Source organism: Papaver somniferum, chromosome 1 (genome assembly GCF_003573695.1).
Source record: "Papaver somniferum cultivar HN1 chromosome 1, ASM357369v1, whole genome shotgun sequence".
In the NCBI taxonomy this organism is placed as follows: domain Eukaryota; kingdom Viridiplantae; phylum Streptophyta; class Magnoliopsida; order Ranunculales; family Papaveraceae; genus Papaver; species Papaver somniferum.
Genome location: NC_039358.1, coordinates 104,535,125 through 104,554,406, shown reverse-complemented (window position 1 = coordinate 104,554,406; position 19,282 = coordinate 104,535,125). Strand labels below are relative to the sequence as shown.

Genomic DNA, 19,282 nt, shown 5'->3' with positions numbered 1-19,282 from the left:
GTGGTGTTACTATAAAGAGAGATGATTTGATGTATAAGAGTGTTGGAAGGAGTATCAATATATATACGCACATATACAGAGTATATGTGTAAACAGATGAGGTGTCTAGTATTCTAACGAAATAAATATCATCGTTACCTATAGAGTTGGCAGTTTACACGCAAACAAACATTAATGGTTTTAGGTTACAAAGACTTTGGCGGATGAAACTAAAATAAAAAAAATTAATGGTCTTGGCTGGCTACCAAACCAAGGGCGTCACTTTCATAAATGCGCCACATTATATGATAGAGATAAGATCTACTGTATTTCATTTATTTTTCCACGGAGAACACACCCAATTTAATGTAGCAAGGAAAAACAAATGAATGCAACTTTTCTTTTTCTTCTTTCGACAATCTCAATAAATAGGGTACATTTAATTACTGATATGGAAAAGGATATACTAGTACTATTTAGAGGTCAGGAGAGAGGACATAATGCTGAAATCCGATAATGCGTTTGGATTGAAAACTTGAATCGTGAGTATAGTATATATACTTTTACCCATACCATATACTATGTTTTACTTGTAATACAAATGCTACATCTCCGACGTTGATGATTACTCTTTAAAACGGTGACTGTTTTCTGTCGTTAATGAATGAAAACTTATGACCTATGTGGCATCAAGAGCAGAGCTGAATAAGGATATCAGTTGTCACTGTGTAACATCATCACCGTTCACCAGGACTTATGGCATTCACCGAGACAAATTGCCTACTCTGAAGTTTTAGGATCCGTGGATGGTTATAGACTCCTAGCTACACATATAACACGCGGGCAACCAACGCGGATTGCGTGTGTCGTTTTCCTTCACCTACTTCAGTAATTGTCTACTCTGAAGATTTAGGATCCTGGATGGGGTCACAACACAAATAACACGCAGGCAACCACACATTGCATCCTTTTCCTTCACCGACTTCAGTATTCTCAGAAGAGATATTTCTAATGAGTACGAATGTAATATTTTGACTATTACAATGTACAAGTGGAGTGCAACGCACGCACGTCGACAAACTATAGTTTTCTCACATTTATTTTCTGTTTCCGATGACACTCTGCAACCATCCTATTAGTATCTTCCTATTGTTGATATTTTCATGACCAGATTGGGGATTCTCAAATTGACCTAAAATATATAAATCATCACAACGGTTTCAAGTTACAATCTTTCCTCAAAGAATTTTTTTTTTGTTTGCATATTACAAAGCCTCGCGTTTTTAGGGGCCACTCAAAAGAATTTAGGGACCAACAATAAAACAAAAAAGATCACCCAAAGGAAAAATGTAGCCAGCCCTTATCTCGCGTAATTCGTAATGGCGAAATTACCCTTATATATTCGGAGGATATGATAACATTGTTACCCTCCGAATACAATCGGAAGCCAAAATATTTCCCAGACTTCCGATTGTAGTCGGTGCAGTATTTCTTGGTTCGTGTTTTGGATTCAGCGTTAATCGGGAGTTAAATATATTACAAAACCTACCGATTATAAGTTGCCGCAAATTCAAATTTTGAAAGCTACCATAATCGGTAGATATGCTAAATCCAATACCTACCGATTATTGGTTTCTCCACATTCAACTTTCGTCAAATTAGCCGTTGGAGTTTTTGGGAAAAACAAAAAGAGCCGTTGGACCCTAAACCTATATGAAGAAACTCATATCTATCACCCCAATTGCACCAAACTCTTTCCTCTCTTCAGTTTTAATTTTCATAACAAAAAACATGGATATTGTTTTTGCCGAAGAAGAAGATTGTGCTATTTATAGAGCGTGGGTTGTGGTAACTACTCATGATCGTGTTCACAAGATCCACAAATCGGAATCCGAAGAGCAGATATGGAACCGTATCTTAATGGTATTTGAGGCCTTAAATGGTAATCGAATTCGAAGATCATCCAATGACATTAAGATGAGAAAGAATGCGCTCGATAAGGAGATTGACAAACTTGAAGATGAGGAACGGTTTGTTAGGAACGCTTTTCCTTGGTGGACGTATGAAAAACGAGTAAGTATCTCTGTAACTCCAACTCACATTAACAAAAGTTAGTACTAACTTGTTACTCATTCGTAATTTCAGAGAAATCTTGCGGATCGCCGGTATGTGGACCTCTACGGGAAACGATTTGAACATGAAGGATGCTACAAAATCAAGAGGGACAATTTCTATGGTCACTGGAAGTTATGATCTGTTTTAATACTTTTATGGTCAATTAGGAGTATGGATTAGGTGCTTTTGACGAAATTGTAAGGTTAAGGCCGTTTGAATTTTATGTAATGGATGTAATCGGAGTATTATTAATATAAAAACTAGCAGATTATACGAAATCGGTAGATTATTTTGTTAAACAAACTACCGATTGTAATATTCGGTTATGTTATGAGTCAACTTTCTTTCCGATTATGGTGTTGTTTGGTTCCGATTGTAATATTCGGTTAGAATAATCGAAAGGGTAATAAAAACTAAACTTTCCATTATGGTTTGTTTTGAACTTGTAATATTCGAAGGATAAATTTTTTTGTAAAGTTCCGAATGTACGATGGCCCAAAAATCAGAATTTGGGAAAAACTGATACTTTTCAAATTTTGAAATTGAATTAATCGGAAGTTAAACAGTTACCCAAACTTCGAAATATGGGATGTCTAACCTTCTATATTGGCCCTTGGAACCACCTAGAGCCATGGCGTGGTTTGTTTTGAACTTGTAATATTCGGAGGATAGGTTTTTTGTAAAGTTCTGAATGTACGATGGCCCAAAAATCAGAATTTGGGAAAAAATGATACTTTTCAAATTTTGAAATTGAAATAATCGGAAGTTAAACAGTTACCCAAACTTCCGAATATGGGCTGTCTAACCTTCTATATTGGCACTTGGAACCACCTAGAGCCATGGCGTGGTTTGTTTTGAACTTGTAATATTCGGAGGATAGATTTTTTGTAAAGTTCCGAATGTACGATGGCCCAAAAATCAGAATTTGGGAAAAACTGATACTTTTCAAATTTTGAAATTGAAATAATCGGAAGTTAAACAGTTACCCAAACTTCCGAATATGGGCTGTCTAACCTTCTATATTGGCCCTGGGAACCACCTAGAGCCATGGCGTGGTTTGTTTTGAACTTGTAATATTCGGAGGATAGGTTTTTTGTAAAGTTCCGAATGTACGATGGCCCAAAAATCAGAATTTGGGAAAAACTGATACTTTTCAAATTTTGAAATTGAAATAATCGGAAGTTAAACAGTTACCCAAACTTCCGAATATGGGCTGTCTAACCTTCTATATTGGCCCTTGGAACCACCTAGAGCCATGGCGTGGTTTGTTACGATGGCCCAAAAATCAGAATTTGGGAAAAACTGATACTTTTCAAATTTTGAAATTGAATTAATCGGAAGTTAAACAGTTACCCAAACTTCCGAATATGGGCTGTCTAACCTTCTATATTGGCCCTTGGAACCACCTAGAGCCATGGTGGTTTGTTTTGAACTTGTAATATTCGGAGGATAAATTTTTTTGTAAAGTTCCGATGTACGATGGCCCAAAAATCAGAATTTGGGAAAAACTGATACTTTTCAAATTTTGAAATTGAAATAATCGGAAGTTAAACAGTTACCCAAACTTCCGAATATGGGCTGTCTAACCTTCTATATTGGCCCTTGGAACCACCTACCATGGCATGGTTTGTTTTGAACTTGTAATATTCGGAGGATAAATTTTTTGTAAAGTTCCGAATGTACGATGGCCCAAAAATCAGAATTTGGGAAAAACTGATACTTTTCAAATTTTGAAATTGAATAATCGGAAGTTAAACAGTTACCCAAACTTCCGAATATGGGATGTCTAACCTTCTATATTGGCCCTTGGAACCACCTAGAGCCATGGCGTGGTTTGTTTTGAACTTGTAATATTCGAGGATAAATTTTTTGTAAAGTTCCGAATGTACGATGGCCCAAAAATCAGAATTTGGGAAAAACTGATACTTTTCAAATTTTGAAATTGAATTAATCGGAAGTTAAACAGTTACCCAAACTTCCGAATATGGGCTGTCTAACCTTCTATATTGCCCTTGGAACCACCTAGAGCCATGGCGTGGTTTGTTTTGAACTTGTAATATTCGGAGGATAAATTTTTTTGTAAAGTTCCGATGTACGATGGCCCAAAAATCAGAATTTGGGAAAAACTGATACTTTTCAAATTTTGAAATTGAAATAATCGGAAGTTAAACAGTTACCCAAACTTCCGAATATGGGCTGTCTAACCTTCTATATTGGCCCTTGGAACCACCTAGAGCCATGGCGTGGTTTGTTTTGAATTGTAATATTGAATGTACGATGGCCCAAAAATCAGAATTTGGGAAAAACTGATACTTTTCAAATTTTGAAATTGAAATAATCGGAAGTTAAACAGTTACCCAAACTTCCGAATATGGGCTGTCTAACCTTCTATATTGGCCCTTGGAACCACCTAGAGCCATGGCGTGGTTTGTTTTGAACTTGTAATATTCGGAGGATAAATTTTTTTGTAAAGTTCCGAATGTACGATGGCCCAAAAATCAGAATTTGGGAAAAACTGATACTTTTCAAATTTTGAAATTGAATAATCGGAAGTTAAACAGTTACCCAAACTTCGAATATGGGCTGTCTAACCTTCTATATTGGCCCTTGGAACCACCTAGAGCCATGGCGTGGTTTGTTTTGAACTTGTAATATTCGGAGGATAAATTTTTTTGTAAAGTTCGAATGTACGATGGCCCAAAAATCAGAATTTGGGAAAAACTGATACTTTTCAAATTTTGAAATTGAATTAATCGGAAGTTAAACAGTTACCCAAACTTCCGAATATGGGCTGTCTAACCTTCTATATTGGCCCTTGGAACCACCTAGAGCCATGGCGTGGTTTGTTTTGAACTTGTAATATTCGGAGGATAAATTTTTTTGTAAAGTTCCGATGTACGATGGCCCAAAAATCAGAATTTGGGAAAAACTGATACTTTTCAAATTTTGAAATTGAAATAATCGGAAGTTAAACAGTTACCCAAACTTCCGAATATGGGCTGTCTAACCTTCTATATTGGCCCTTGGAACCACCTAGAGCCATGGCGTGGTTTGTTTTGAACTTGTAATATTCGGAGGATAAATTTTTTTGTAAAGTTCCGAATGTACGATGGCCCAAAAATCAGAATTTGGGAAAAACTGATACTTTTCAAATTTTGAAATTGAAATAATCGGAAGTTAAACAGTTACCCAAACTTCCGAATATGGGATGTCTAACCTTCTATATTGGCCCTTGGAACCACCTAGAGCCATGGCGTGGTTTGTTTTGAACTTGTAATATTCGGAGGATAAATTTTTTTGTAAAGTTCCGAATGTACGATGGCCCAAAAATCAGAATTTGGGAAAAACTGATACTTTTCAAATTTTGAAATTGAATTAATCGGAAGTTAAACAGTTACCCAAACTTCCGAATATGGCTGTCTAACCTTCTATATTGGCCCTTGGAACCACCTAGAGCCATGGCGTGGTTTGTTTTGAACTTGTAATATTCGGAGGATAAATTTTTTTGTAAAGTTCTGATTGTACGATGGCCCAAAAATCAGAATTTGGGAAAAAACACAAATTTTGAAATTGAAATAATCGGAAGTTAAATTAGTTACCAAATATTCCGAATATAAACACAAATCATTGTCATTTGAACTTGTCTAACTTAGTTACCCAAACAAATTTCCGAATGTACAACAAAAATCATTGTCATTTATCTGCTCTTCTTTACTTTACGACGTGACTACCTCCCAGTCCTGCACGACCACGGGTTTGAGCACCTTCAGTTGGAGCAGCTTCAGCGCTCGATGAAGCTCGAGTTCTTTTACCGTCTTTGATACTGCCACCTTGGGCGGATGCCTCTTCGTGACTCCCTCCCCAAACTGGGCAGCATAATCTTCGTTATCCATATTATCAACTAGATCTCTAGCCTCTTTGATCTTCTCAGCTGGCATGGGATCTCCGCTCTTCAGGCATGCAGTTAACATTTTGGAAACACGCTTGAACCTATTCACCTGTTTTTTATACGTAATGACATAACATCAAACGGTAATTACCTAAGATTTATAGGAATCATATAAAATGAACAAAAATATAAGAACACGCACCAGTCTATCATAACCAGCTGGTTTGTCTTTGATGATACAATTATAACTTGAACCCGCCGCAGTAGTGTTGGATTTGATTTCACGGATAACCAAAGGATGTGATACCTTGTTATACCAACTCATATAGTCTGGAGAATTTTCATCACCTCGGTGGTTCGTCTACCAGTGTCGATAATGAAGTCATTCCTCTTATCCCAGTTATCAAGAACAGTAGGTGGGCCTGTGTGAACAATCGTGAGATTATCACCACTAGAAGAGCACAACTCCAACTCCAATTTGTAGTAATCCCCCATTTTCTCCAGAGGTTGATGTTGTATATACCCGTGTTGTCGCATCACCCTAGAGGGGTTATACATCACATATCCTGTGGGGTGCCACAATGGTCCAAAATAAAGGGACAAGTCCGACCGAACATTTATATGCCCACTGGCTCGATCTTCCTTGTATGGATCAAAGCATACGTCGAGGCCTTCAATTGGTCCAAAATCTCCCTCATGCGAATCAACTGCTGCTCTTTGTCCTAGAACGGTTGTCTTCAAATATATACTTTGTTCCTCTAGGAGTACCTTTGCACCACCCCGGGTTCTCTCCGGCCAACTTCAGGATAGGGAAGTGGTCATAGATCCATGCCTATATACATAAGAAACCAAGTTTTAGTAAATAGATTGTGTATATTCGGTAGTAATTTCCAAACATAATTTCCGATTATATATAATCGGAAACAAAACTGAGTACCTATCCACCGAATACCAACATTCGGAAATAGATATGGATCATTTCCTACCGAATATGCGTCATTTGGAGTTCAGTAACCTTTTTTCTGGCCTGTATATTCGGTAGTAATATCAAAAAATATTTCCGATTATATAATCGGAAAAAACTAAGTACCTAGCCACCGAATAACAAACATTCGGAAAATAAGATGGATCAATTCCTACCGAATATGCGTCTTTGGAGTTCAGTAACCTAGTTTTTCTGGCCTGTATCTCGGTTCTAATATCAAAAAATATTTCCGATTATATATAATCGGAAAAAAACTAAGTACCTAGCCACCGAATAACAAACATTCGGAAAATAAGATGGATCAATTCCTACCGTACCGAGTTATGAATATGCGTCATTTGGAGTTATGATATGCATCATATGTATTGTCTACCGAATAACTATAGAGTGAGTTATAGAGTTAAAGAAAAAACCTGCAATAGAGCCACGTTCCCGGCAACTTGGCAGGTTCCTAGCCTCGAGCCTTTCTCAACTCTTCCATCAAGAATGCTAGGCATGCCGTGCCCCAAGAATAGTCACCGACTTCATGGAGAGGATCCAAAAGTTGTATAAGGTTGGCGTCGATCCGGTTGCCAGAAGTATTGGGGAATATGACACATCCCAATACACAAGGAGATATGCAGTGGCAGCGTGGTTCACTTGCTCATCAGTTAACGTTCCATTCTTTTCCTTCTCCAAGGTGCCTCGGAACATATTCATCAAAGCTGTAATGTTGATCTGTCTTGTTCTAACTGCATGCCTCCTAAACTCTGCTGTTGTTGTCTCTTCATCCCAACCTAAGCACTTGTTAGTTAGAGAATAAAGTTGTGCCCAACTTAACTGCTTTGTGTAGTTAAACTTCACAGCTGTGCCTTGGTCGGGAAGGTTAAGAATCTGCACAACATCATCCGGGGTGATCGTCATCTCCCCAAACGGCATATGGAAAGTATCGGTCTCAGGATACATTCTCTCCACGAACGCCGATATGGCCACACGATCATGTTCCAACAATGAATTCTCGGCGGCATTAGCTAACCCCGAGTTGGCAACAATTGTCTTGAACCTTTCACATTCACCGGATAAAGGCCACGCAAGCATTTTTGTTGGTGCGGCGGTAGGTTTGAGTAGACGGACCGCATCTTGATGATCCTATTAAAGTACATAAAAAATCCTTAATACAAGTATTACGATATAACACATAGACAATACATTAATAAAAAATAGTAATTTTATTACCTCGGTTTCATGTATTTCTCTGGCCCATGAGTCTTTGTATCCAAATAGCAATTTTCCTCCATCCGCTGGTAGTCCAAGGATTGTGCCTGCTGGAATACTCTTCTTCTTCAAGTGCTGAGGGACAAGATGTGATGCTTTCTTAGCAATATCCTTCCTTACAACATCTTTTCCTTTTTTGGCTTTTTGGGTACCACTTGGTTGTCCTTCTTCTTCTACTCTTGCCACTGGATCAACTGGTTCAACACTTGGTCCTGCACTTTGTTGAGCGGCTTGTTCAACACTTGGTCGCACCCCTTGTTCACTGCCTTGTTGTTCAACAGTTGGTTGCACTCCTTGTTGACTGCTTTGTTCTTGTTCGCTTTGTTGAGCACCTGAATTATCTTTGGCACTCCTTTCCCTCCTAGCACTAGCTGTCACTTTCTTCCTCCCTTCTCGACTTTGTCTAAACAACAAAGAAAGGAACAATATTTACAAACTATACAATCGGAAGACAAAGTATGGAAATATAACCCGAATGTACACATTCGGACGTAAGAAGACACATATTGTTCCCGAATACAAAACAATCGGAAGCTACTAAACATATTTGCAACCGAATATACATCAATTGGAGTTCAGAAGCTGTAAATTTTTCATCCTACACAATCGGAAGACAAAGTGCACATCTATAACCCGAATGTACAAATTCGGAAGTAAGAAGACACATATTTTTTCCGAATGAAAAACAATCGGAATATAACTAAACATGTTTACAACCGAATATTCATCAACTGGAGTTCAGAAACTCTAAAATTTTATCCTACACAATCGGAGGTATAAAACATTATATTGTCTTCCGAATAAATACTGGCCCCAAAATGGGATTTTTCCTATATCAGAAATTTTGAGATTTTTTCAATATATACATTCGGTAGTGACTGTTCTTCCGAATACTTTGTGTCTACTTAAATATATTCGGTAGCCAAAAAATTCATTAAACTACCGATTATTAGCAGTTTGTATCCAGGAAGATATGGCCACCAATATTCGGCAGATAATCATCAAATCTTTCTCCCGAATACTGTCGATGTTCTTGAAAAATGAAGAACACGACTACATTCGGAAGTAAATGAGCATGCATATCGTCCGAATCTGGATAAATAACCGAAAGCCCTAGAATTTTTTTTTCTCGATTCGACGAATTAAACCGAAATAAACCCCAAAAATGATAGATTCTTACCTAATTGGGGCCATTTGAAGTTGACGAAGTGTTTGAGTCTCGGAATCGCCACCACCGACTACATTGCCGGGTACTTCTTCTTCGCGTTCTTCGCGTTCTTCTTCATTTGCAGCAAGAATTTCTTTATTTCTTGCTAAAATTCCAATGTTTGGATCGATACCCCGAGCAACATTTTTGGTTCTAAGTCTGTGGGTTTCATTTCTCTTATCCATTGTTTTATAATCGAATCGACGATGTTTTGATTTTACGATTCGCGGCGATGTTTCGGTTGAACGAGGAAAAAACAATTTTCTTCCACAATCGGAAGATAATATGAAACTGGTAGAAGAAGAGTTGAAATAAGTAGAATTGTTTTTGATTTGGTTTTTATACAGTTTTACCAGAAGGACATTTATGTAACTTCAATATCATATAGGGTACCCCTTAACTAGAGTCTTTGGCTGGGTATAAATTGATGGCCCCTAAATCCTTTGGGGTGGCCCCTAAAAACGCCAGGTTACAAAGCTGATAATGATAAGTTCTCCTCTTCCTTACTTGGTTTAGTAAAAGACGTGAGAGACCAATGAAACACCTATTATACAGTGGTCCAATTGTATATGACCAAAAAAAATAAAAGATAGGTTATTGGGAATGAGGGTTACCAATATCCCATTTTTCCTGGCTTGGTTATATGATGCATGAAGTTGTGATGCTCCTACTACATAACTAAGTAGATGTAACATATACATACATAAAAATGTTCATAATCCCATGTCTTGATCATTTCATCCGTTTATTTTGCCTTGTATTATTGTTCTCTCACTCATACACAATGTTACCTCCGCGAGTAACTACTCCATGATGCAAGCCAGGAGCACCATCGGGTGCTGAAAAGACATCACCATCAGCGGCTTAACGCAATTTCAGAAGCACCTCATCTACAAATAAATGCCACCGACAAAGAGCATTAGGTGGTCATACAACTAATCATGTAATAACACCACTTCTTTCAAATAGAAACAGGAATTATATTAAGTTGAGCACATAATTAGATTATATAAATACATTGTTAAATGTAAGAAGGTATACCCTTGTCTTCCATCTTCGTGACTCTGGTTACCTGGTTCAATTATGTCACAGATGTCATAGATTAGTAGAATAATATGATTCGCAAATACCACTTCATAGCTATTTCATCAACAGGTAATGATGGTTTAATGTATACAATATAAAGCTTACATCATAAGAGCTTCTGATGTAAGAACTATCCACCATTTCAAGTATATTTTTGATCCACTTCTTGAGACTACCTGTATGAATGAATGAATAAGTTAAAAATTGATTATCACTTGATTAGGCTTATATCTCTCATTTCCCTGAACGAATAAGAATGTCAAAAGAGAAAAACTATCTTAAGTCTTTAAAGTTTATACACATTTGGATGTCTTACCTTGTCATATCCTTCGACTTAGAGAATGCCATGAGAATTAGAAAGCTAAATATCATTGATAAATATGAAAAGACGAAAAACGGTAAGCAAATAAGGCACTCCAAACTGTCTGTCCAAATAAAGTTTGGTTTGCGTTTTCCTTTGCGGCTATATATACACCTACACTCTAGTTCCAGCAGCTTCTCTTCCTCCGTCATATTTTTCCTGCGATTTCTGTGTCTCACACGATCCAATTCTCTTTGATCAGCTAGTTGTTCTTCAGTAATCATCTGTCTTCGAATGGCAAAACGATTTCGGGTAGTGCTCATCTTTGTCTATAACTTGCTTTTTGATGAATTCTCCGGCCTGTTCGGCCAAGAGTTTAAACACAATTACTTAAAATGTTTTGCAATATCAAATTGCATTTCTTCAAACACTTTTATGATAATCAATGCATCCAATATCAAACCCAAATTGTAAATCCCATTTTTTAACGTTGGATTCAACCCCTAAAGCATGAATACATGATAAATTCCTCCATCATGATGAATTCAGTATGATTACATGATGAATTCCTCCATTAATTTTTCGTATTAACAGTTAGGGTTAGCAAATTTGAAATCAAATCGAAACTCAGTTGAAAACGATAGAAAAAATCAAATCACATCTGATTATACTTACTGATTGATGAAATTATTATTACAAATAAGGAACTAACCTGGTGATGAATCAGTATGACTGCATGTTTAATTCCTCCGTTAAATCTTCCGTTTCAACAGCGAATCCATGGAAGAAGCTCGGGGAGAAGAGAAGAGAGGAAAAAGAAAAACCGGCTATCTTCTGTTCTATTTATTTTTTAAGTCTTTAGAATTTGAGCCCTTAAACTTTTGTTTATTTACAGAGAGATCCCTTGTGCAGACACCAAATTTGTCAGCGCATTTTTGAAATCTAACGGCTGAATATTAAAGTCAGCTTATCTAATGGTTGAAACCGACAAACTTGGTTGGTGAATTTTAAACACGGAAATCTTTCCCGTATTCGTTGTTGTTATTAAAAGGGGAGATGTCTTATCATTCAAGAAAAAGTCCCGACGATGATCTTAAAGCATTATTATTACGCTCTTTGATCGTCATTACTACTCAAAAAAAGATCAAGGATCACGAATGTATTTATTCACTTCGATCGTCTCTGTCGTTTTAAGTTTAACCAGCACACCGCTGCCGGAGGGTCAACGGAAGAAAAACGAAATAAATAACGATTTTCGTCGATAGATATATATTATCTTCGTTTCAGGAAAAACGATATTTTTATAGTTTCATTTTGCCTAATAATAGGCCAAATTGATAAAGTGATCATTTTTCTTGAAACAAAGAGAAATTGAAAAAGTGAAAGTATCTATTTTGCAGAAACGGAGTGAAAATATCACTTCTTCTGAAACGAAAAATTAATCGACACATAAACCAAAATATGGTTGCATAATATATTATGCATCCTATATGGTGGTTCGCATAGGCTATTCATTGAATTTTCGAAAACTATGCCTAAAGTGAAAGTATCATTTTTCCTGAAACGGATGGGGTACATCGTTTTATTAGCTGCTACGGAAAATTAGTTTGATGCATAAACCAAAATATGGCTACATAAAGTATTATGTATCCTTTGTGGTGGTTTGCATAATGGATATACATATAATTTTCTAAAATTGTGCCTAAAATGATAAATACCTCCGAATTATTCGTAAAAACTCTAAATTTAATATTGTTGTTTGTACTCATTACGTAGTTTTTTTTATAACATATCCAACGAGATAAAATTTATAAAATTATAAGGCATGAATTTTTAGATATGTAATATTAAAGTTTGTTTGCCACTTATACCTTAAAGAATATGATACATAAGGAGTTATAGTAATTAGACTAAAAGGGATGGATATTTTGGTATTATCAGGTACGCACTACCAGTTATGAAATGGGACAAATACGGTTTAGTCCAAAAGTCAGTCCAAAAGTATGGTTTAGTCCGGCCCGAGTCAACTACGTACAAATTAGTCCAAAATATGAGAATGTACACTAATAACCCTCATCATTTACAATTTAGTCCAAATATTTACAGTTTAGTCCACATTGACTTATGATGATGTCAGCAATTTTAATTAACATAAAAATAATTAAAAAACAATTTATCTTTTGGATTGTTTGTCCAAAATTCGTAAACTTTATATATTCGGAAAGCTCTTTCCGAGAGCTACAAAAAGAGTACCCATATGACTATATAATTCTCATTTTTTAAAAATCTTAGTTTACACTGGTGTACAAACATATACAGATCTACAAAAATCCATATAAGACAAGACGCATCGATTTGTACACCACATACAACTTGAATCATCCACCCAAGCACCACTCACACATTTCATGCTGCAGCTCATCCTCAATGATGCTTCCACGGCAGCCACATGATTTAGTTAATGACACACAAGCACCTTATTTACACAATCAAAAAAGAAAACAAAAAAATATCAAAAACATTCATCTTTTGCTAGAAAATAAGTTTACTACTAAGCTAATTCTGAAAATTTTGAGTAACTGTGTTTACGAAAAATCAATTAGGTCTTTAAATTAGGACCCATAAGAAGGTAAAGGAAAATAGTTGTTATTTTGAATAATAACCAGCATGTGTACAAACATGTACACATCTACAAAAACCTACTTTACCAACAATTTTCAACTAAATATCTTCTGATAACCAATCTCATTCAACGCTCTCCTAAAAAACTATAAAATCGCAATTTATATGGTCATCACGGTCAGAACTCCCATTATCCATAAGATGCATGATTAAAAAGTATAAGAAATAGAGAAAAACCAATGCACGTAGGAAATTATGTGAAGCAAAATCAAACGATGATCTCATGCCACAAACTATGAAACCTTCGATCTACATTCATTCATCAATTCCAGCAACTAAAACATTTGACAAACACAAAAAAGGTTCACAGACTACTTAACTCGTTCATCAAGTATGACAACTTAACATTTCACAAGCTGAAAAAAGGTTTACGGACTACTTAACTGCTGCATTAAGTGCATCATTTATAAGTTCAATAAAGTTATAATAAGTTCAAAAAATTTCTAATTAAAATTCAAAACGAACAAAGTCTACTGACACATGCATTTATCACTTTGAAGAGAACAAGCAAACACACACCGCCTTTAAAGCAACATGCCTACTTAAAGGCTGCGACTTGTCCATTATGTAAACTCTACATCAGTCATGCAGTATAAGTCGAGCCTAACACGCTTATTTACTATTTCTAGTTTCAAAGATTAATAATCAGCAAGTGTACATTTATGTGCACATTAACAATCAGCAAGTGTACATTTATGCGCACAATCAACATGTATACAATTATGTACACATCAACAATCAACAGGTGTACAACTATGTACACATTAGCTTAAAAAGTATGAAACTAACTATAGAAGCATCACTAACGCCTCTCTAATAAATTAGGTCATCCAATGTTGCGGTTCATAATGGGTCACTTATTCAAACCATATAAAGATGTTAATTTCTATAAAAGGGATAGGGAAAAGAACATGTCTAAACGGGAAACTTCACTTATTCACCTTCAGAACATAAAAAGGGTCTCTTAACAAAGTAAGATACCAACTATTTCTAAATCATTGGGAAAAAAGTACCTACAAACCTTGCTTCAAGACAAGAAAATCTGTTGGCCATCTTCATCCAGGGATAGAATCTTCATACATAAACAAAATTTGCGATCAGCATATCGAGACGACAATGAATTGGTAATAAATGGGTGTTGCTTAAGCGCTATATACTTATATGAACGAAGCAAACTTTCTTTAGCAAACCCCAAAACTAAAAAGAATCGCCAACATCATGAAAATGATGAAGCATAAAAATATTTACTTATTACAAAAGCTTAAATAATCAACAGATGTATAATTATGTGGATATTAACTATCAACATGTGTATAACTATATGCACATCAGCAATCAATAGGTGTACAATTATGTACACATCAAATATCAACATGTGTACAATTATGTACACATTAAGAATCAACATGTGTACAATTATGTAGACCTTAGTAATTTACGCAAGTTTTTCACATGTGCATCAGTTTGTACACCCTAGTTATTTACGCTAGCAAAATCTTATGTTTTACCTTTCAGGTTTGACTACTGTTATTTCTCGCAAAGTCCCGCAATTTCTTACAACTACTCTACAAAATCTACTCTACAGTCTAAACATGCACAAATTTGGTTCACAAAATGCTTTTCCAAAGAGAATTTTTTGTATTTTTTAAGTTGTAAGTTTGTTAAAGATTACAAGCTATCAACAAGATCACTAACCTCCAGACAAAACACAGATCTCCCCATCTCCCATAAAAGATATTCCACTCTTCGATAATAGATTTTGACATTATTAATAAATGTATGCTTAGAAAAATATAAGAAAATGCGGAAGGAAATGAACTAACCTTAATTGTTGGTGCACCGGTTGACAATCAATTTAGTTTGATAATAATGACCATATTGAGGGATAATGTGTAAACAAGTACAAAGCTTCTCAATAGTCATCCGAATTTCAGAATAGGCAGGTGTACAATTATGTACACATCAACGATCAATAGGTGTAGACCTATGTGGACATTTATGACACAAGGCCCTGCAGTTACCATAAAAGTATAAGAAAGAGATCCAATAACTTTTGATGTTTAATTCCTATATAAAAGTTTCTGCCAAAATGGATTATGGTTAGCATGAGCTGTAGGAAGATGTTGAAGCGAAACTAGAAATGAAAAACTAAATCATCAATGTCTAATAACTTGTTTTATGAATCTTATCCAACTTCAATCCGACCATTTTTATTTTTAGTTCCTTTCTATTATCCAAAGCTTTCTCTCCAACCAATGCAAAGAATTTGGAGTTCACAACATATATTTAGGTCAGGTCAAATGAAATATTTCATAGAGACATTTCATTTAATATGGCAATTACAATATATGGCAGTGACAATAACAAAGTAAAGGTGTTTAAAACTCAGAAAGTGGAAAGACAAAGAAGACTTACAAGCCAAAGAAATCTAGACGACGATATCGGTAGCTGAAGTAATGTGATTTTGGATAAAAACGATCAACTTGGTCAGCCTTCAAAGGTTCATATATCAGATCCCCATAGGGATGCTTCAGGATACCGCATTTCTTTGTCGCAATCCATCACCTGCAATACATACTTTGTCTATAAGCTATATAATACATGGACTCGATGCAAAAAAATATAATGTTCATAAAACGAATCAAGAAATGATTCATAAAGCGAAAACAGGCAATAGTGTACAAATATGTACACATCTACAAATATGATTCATAGAGTGAGAACATGTAAAAGAAGATATAAAGGTTAAAAGGTGAATAATCATTGAAACTAACAGTAAGAAATGAACAATAATCATGAAAATCAACAAGTGTACAATTATGTACACATCAAGAATCAATGTGTACAATTATGTACGCATTAAGATTTTCCAAAGTATAGGCAGTTGAAACTAGCTTGTCTAACATTAAACGTTAGCGACTACAAAAATTCTAAACCTTCACGTGCATGTGAAGACATTTGAGAAAAAAGACTGGTTTGTTATTAGGATATTCAAATAAGTTTTGATTTTTTTTAATAATTGAGATACTTGAATAATGAGTAAACTAAAGCCTCTGTTTAATTATAAATGTCATTGCGGATCATAACCAACTCAACATTTTCCGCTAAGCATTAAAGCGTCATAATTTCCCTATCCAGAAATGAAACCTCCACAAAAAGATCTTATGTCAAATTAAACGGGATGCCGGTAATATTGGTTTTTCTTGCTGAAATTTTCTTAGTTTTATCTAGTTTACATGAGCATTAGACAAGTTGGCTTTCCCTCTGGTTGAATACACAAAAGACTTTTCACATTTGCAAAGTTTTAAGAACACCTAATAGTCTGCGAACACGGTTTTCTTGCTAAATTTTCTTAGTTTCATCTAGTTTAAAAGAAGTATAACCACGCCATCTTGTTAATTGAATTTTCTAAAAGTGGGGTTTACCTATGTTTTTTCGTACTTAGGCGTAAATCCAAACAAGAGAAATATAGCCATGCCACTTATTTCCTTGACAATTTCTCTTTGGTCCACTTCATATCCATATATAGGAAGCACAAAAGGAAGAAACAATACAGTGAGAGATTAATAATACCTGCAGTGAATCCACTAATTCCATCTATGCCATTAACAAACTTTCCTATCAATTGAGAATCTCACTCCAATGCATCGTTATTGACTTGTAGAAACTTCACTGGGTGGTGCTCCAAGAGAGATACTAGCAAGAAAATCTTGTGCCACAATCCATGTACATCGCACAACAAGATCAACCGGCATCATCATATGACCTTCACAAAAATGAATATCTTCTTAATCAGCCGACAAGCTACTTCGTCAACATAAGCAAGAAGCTTATATGTCAACATAAGTTATATTATCACCAAAATGAAACAATTCCTCCTATCCCAAAAATGAGCATCCATCTTTTACAAATAAATAAAAAAGACCAAACAATATCTATAAACTCTAATAACCTCTAATAACGCGAGGAAGTACAGTTAATTAGTTTTTAAACACTAAATTAAAAAAACAAAGTAATTAAACCCAACATCATCAACCCTCTTCACTGCATATACCCAACAAGATAAGATCCTTCAAAGAAAACCTAATATTGATACTCAATTGAATACACAAATTCAATAAAACATCTTAAAATCAACAAAAATCCCCCAAAATTAAGAAAACAATAACATATTCAAAAAATAGTGATAATAATAATTTCTTCCAAAATTACATAACAAGATCGTAAGTAAATGAATAACATACCTGTAGATTGTTGTAGTGACGATGAATGCATCAATCAACCTCGAATATGTATATAAAAATTGATCTCAGTAGAACCCCAAATTGATGAAATTAACCCTAAATCAAATTTTTACATTACGAAATTGTAAAAACAATTTGATGAATCAAGTGAAACGAAACCAATCAATCGAGAAAAGAAGAAGAAAAAACGAGATGAAACTAGTAACATCGTCTTCAACAGGAACGACTAGAAAAGCTTTCTCGACGTTGGACGTTGGAAATGAAGAAATGAAAACCGAGTTATGAAGAAATCATATCTGATGGGTATTTTTGTCATCGATTTTTTTTTATTTTGGACTGAATCGTTTAAGAAAGGATTAACTCGTTTCAGATTTGGTAATTTTGGACCTCCTACTATTAGGCTTGAGAGTGTAAGACTAGAGTGTCCAAAGCCCAGTAACTTTGGGATTAAATGTTAATTTCTACTTATGAAATTGCAAATTTATGTGAGGTTTCAATTTACAGAAAAGTGGCCATAAAAGGGACTCCCTTTCTTCGGACCCTCCGATCGGTCGGCCCAATCAAGAGCCCATAAAATAATTTCAGTAATTATTTTCGGTAGCCAGTCCTGAAGATTTTCCATTCGTTCAAAGGTGACTAATTCAATATGGTGACTAATTCAAGATGGGCCATTCATTCAAAGCATTATAATTACGCTCTAGATGGTGACTAATTCAAGATATCCGGAAGGATAAGTTTGACATTTTCCAACCAATTGGGAATGACATCCTTGAGTGCCAATACAAGCATTCGAGTCTTGAAGAGTTTAAACTTAATAAAAAACAACTACTTCCTCCATCCCATTATTAATTGACCTAGTTTAAGTTTGCACAATTTTTAAAACAAACAAGAAAAAATAGTATTTTTAAGCTTTTTTACAATTATACTGCTGGTGCAAAAATTAATCACCCCAACAATGTTCGAGATATGTGTATGATGATCGAATCGCCGTCGTTGATTAGATTCCCCAAGAATTGTTGATGGAAAGTGGAGGGGGGTACCTGCAAAAACATTCTGATGCTAAAATCAACAAGAGTTCTATGCAAGTAAGTTGTGGAGAAAAGGAATAGAAATTGTGTACCTTTTTAGTTGGATTTTAGCCTCTATATATAGGCCTAGAACCCTAATTTGGTTCCATAATAACCCTAGATTTGTAGTTATCCAGAATAACCACCAAGATTTGTACTTATCCTTGAAGATTCTTGCATATCTTTAAAGATCCTTATATATCTTGTCAAGATTTGAGTTTATCTTGGAAGATCCTTGTCTATCTTCACAAGATTTGAGTATATCCTAGAAGATCATTGCCTATCTTCATAGGATTTGAGTATATCTTGGGAGATCCTTATTATCTTCTCAAGATTTTTGTATATCCCCACAACATTTGAATCCATTTTGAAAGATCCATATTTATCTCTTCAAGATTTGTAACTATCTTGGAAGATCCTTGTCTATCTTCCAAGATTTGTGTCTACTTAAAATGACTTCTAAAATAAGTCAT

General features: G+C 35.3%; 1 long non-coding RNA gene across 1 annotated transcript; it reads right to left on the bottom strand.

Annotated features, from left to right (window-relative positions):
- Positions 1 to 9,910: 9,910 nt before the first annotated feature.
- On the bottom strand, positions 9,911 to 11,664 carry LOC113331709. Its single transcript, XR_003351123.1, has 5 exons — positions 11,529 to 11,664; positions 10,832 to 11,176; positions 10,621 to 10,691; positions 10,471 to 10,501; positions 9,911 to 10,319 (listed from the first exon to the last, which is right to left on the bottom strand). It is a non-coding gene; the product is annotated as an uncharacterized LOC113331709 (long non-coding RNA).
- Between the last annotated feature and the right edge of the window lie 7,618 nt (positions 11,665 to 19,282).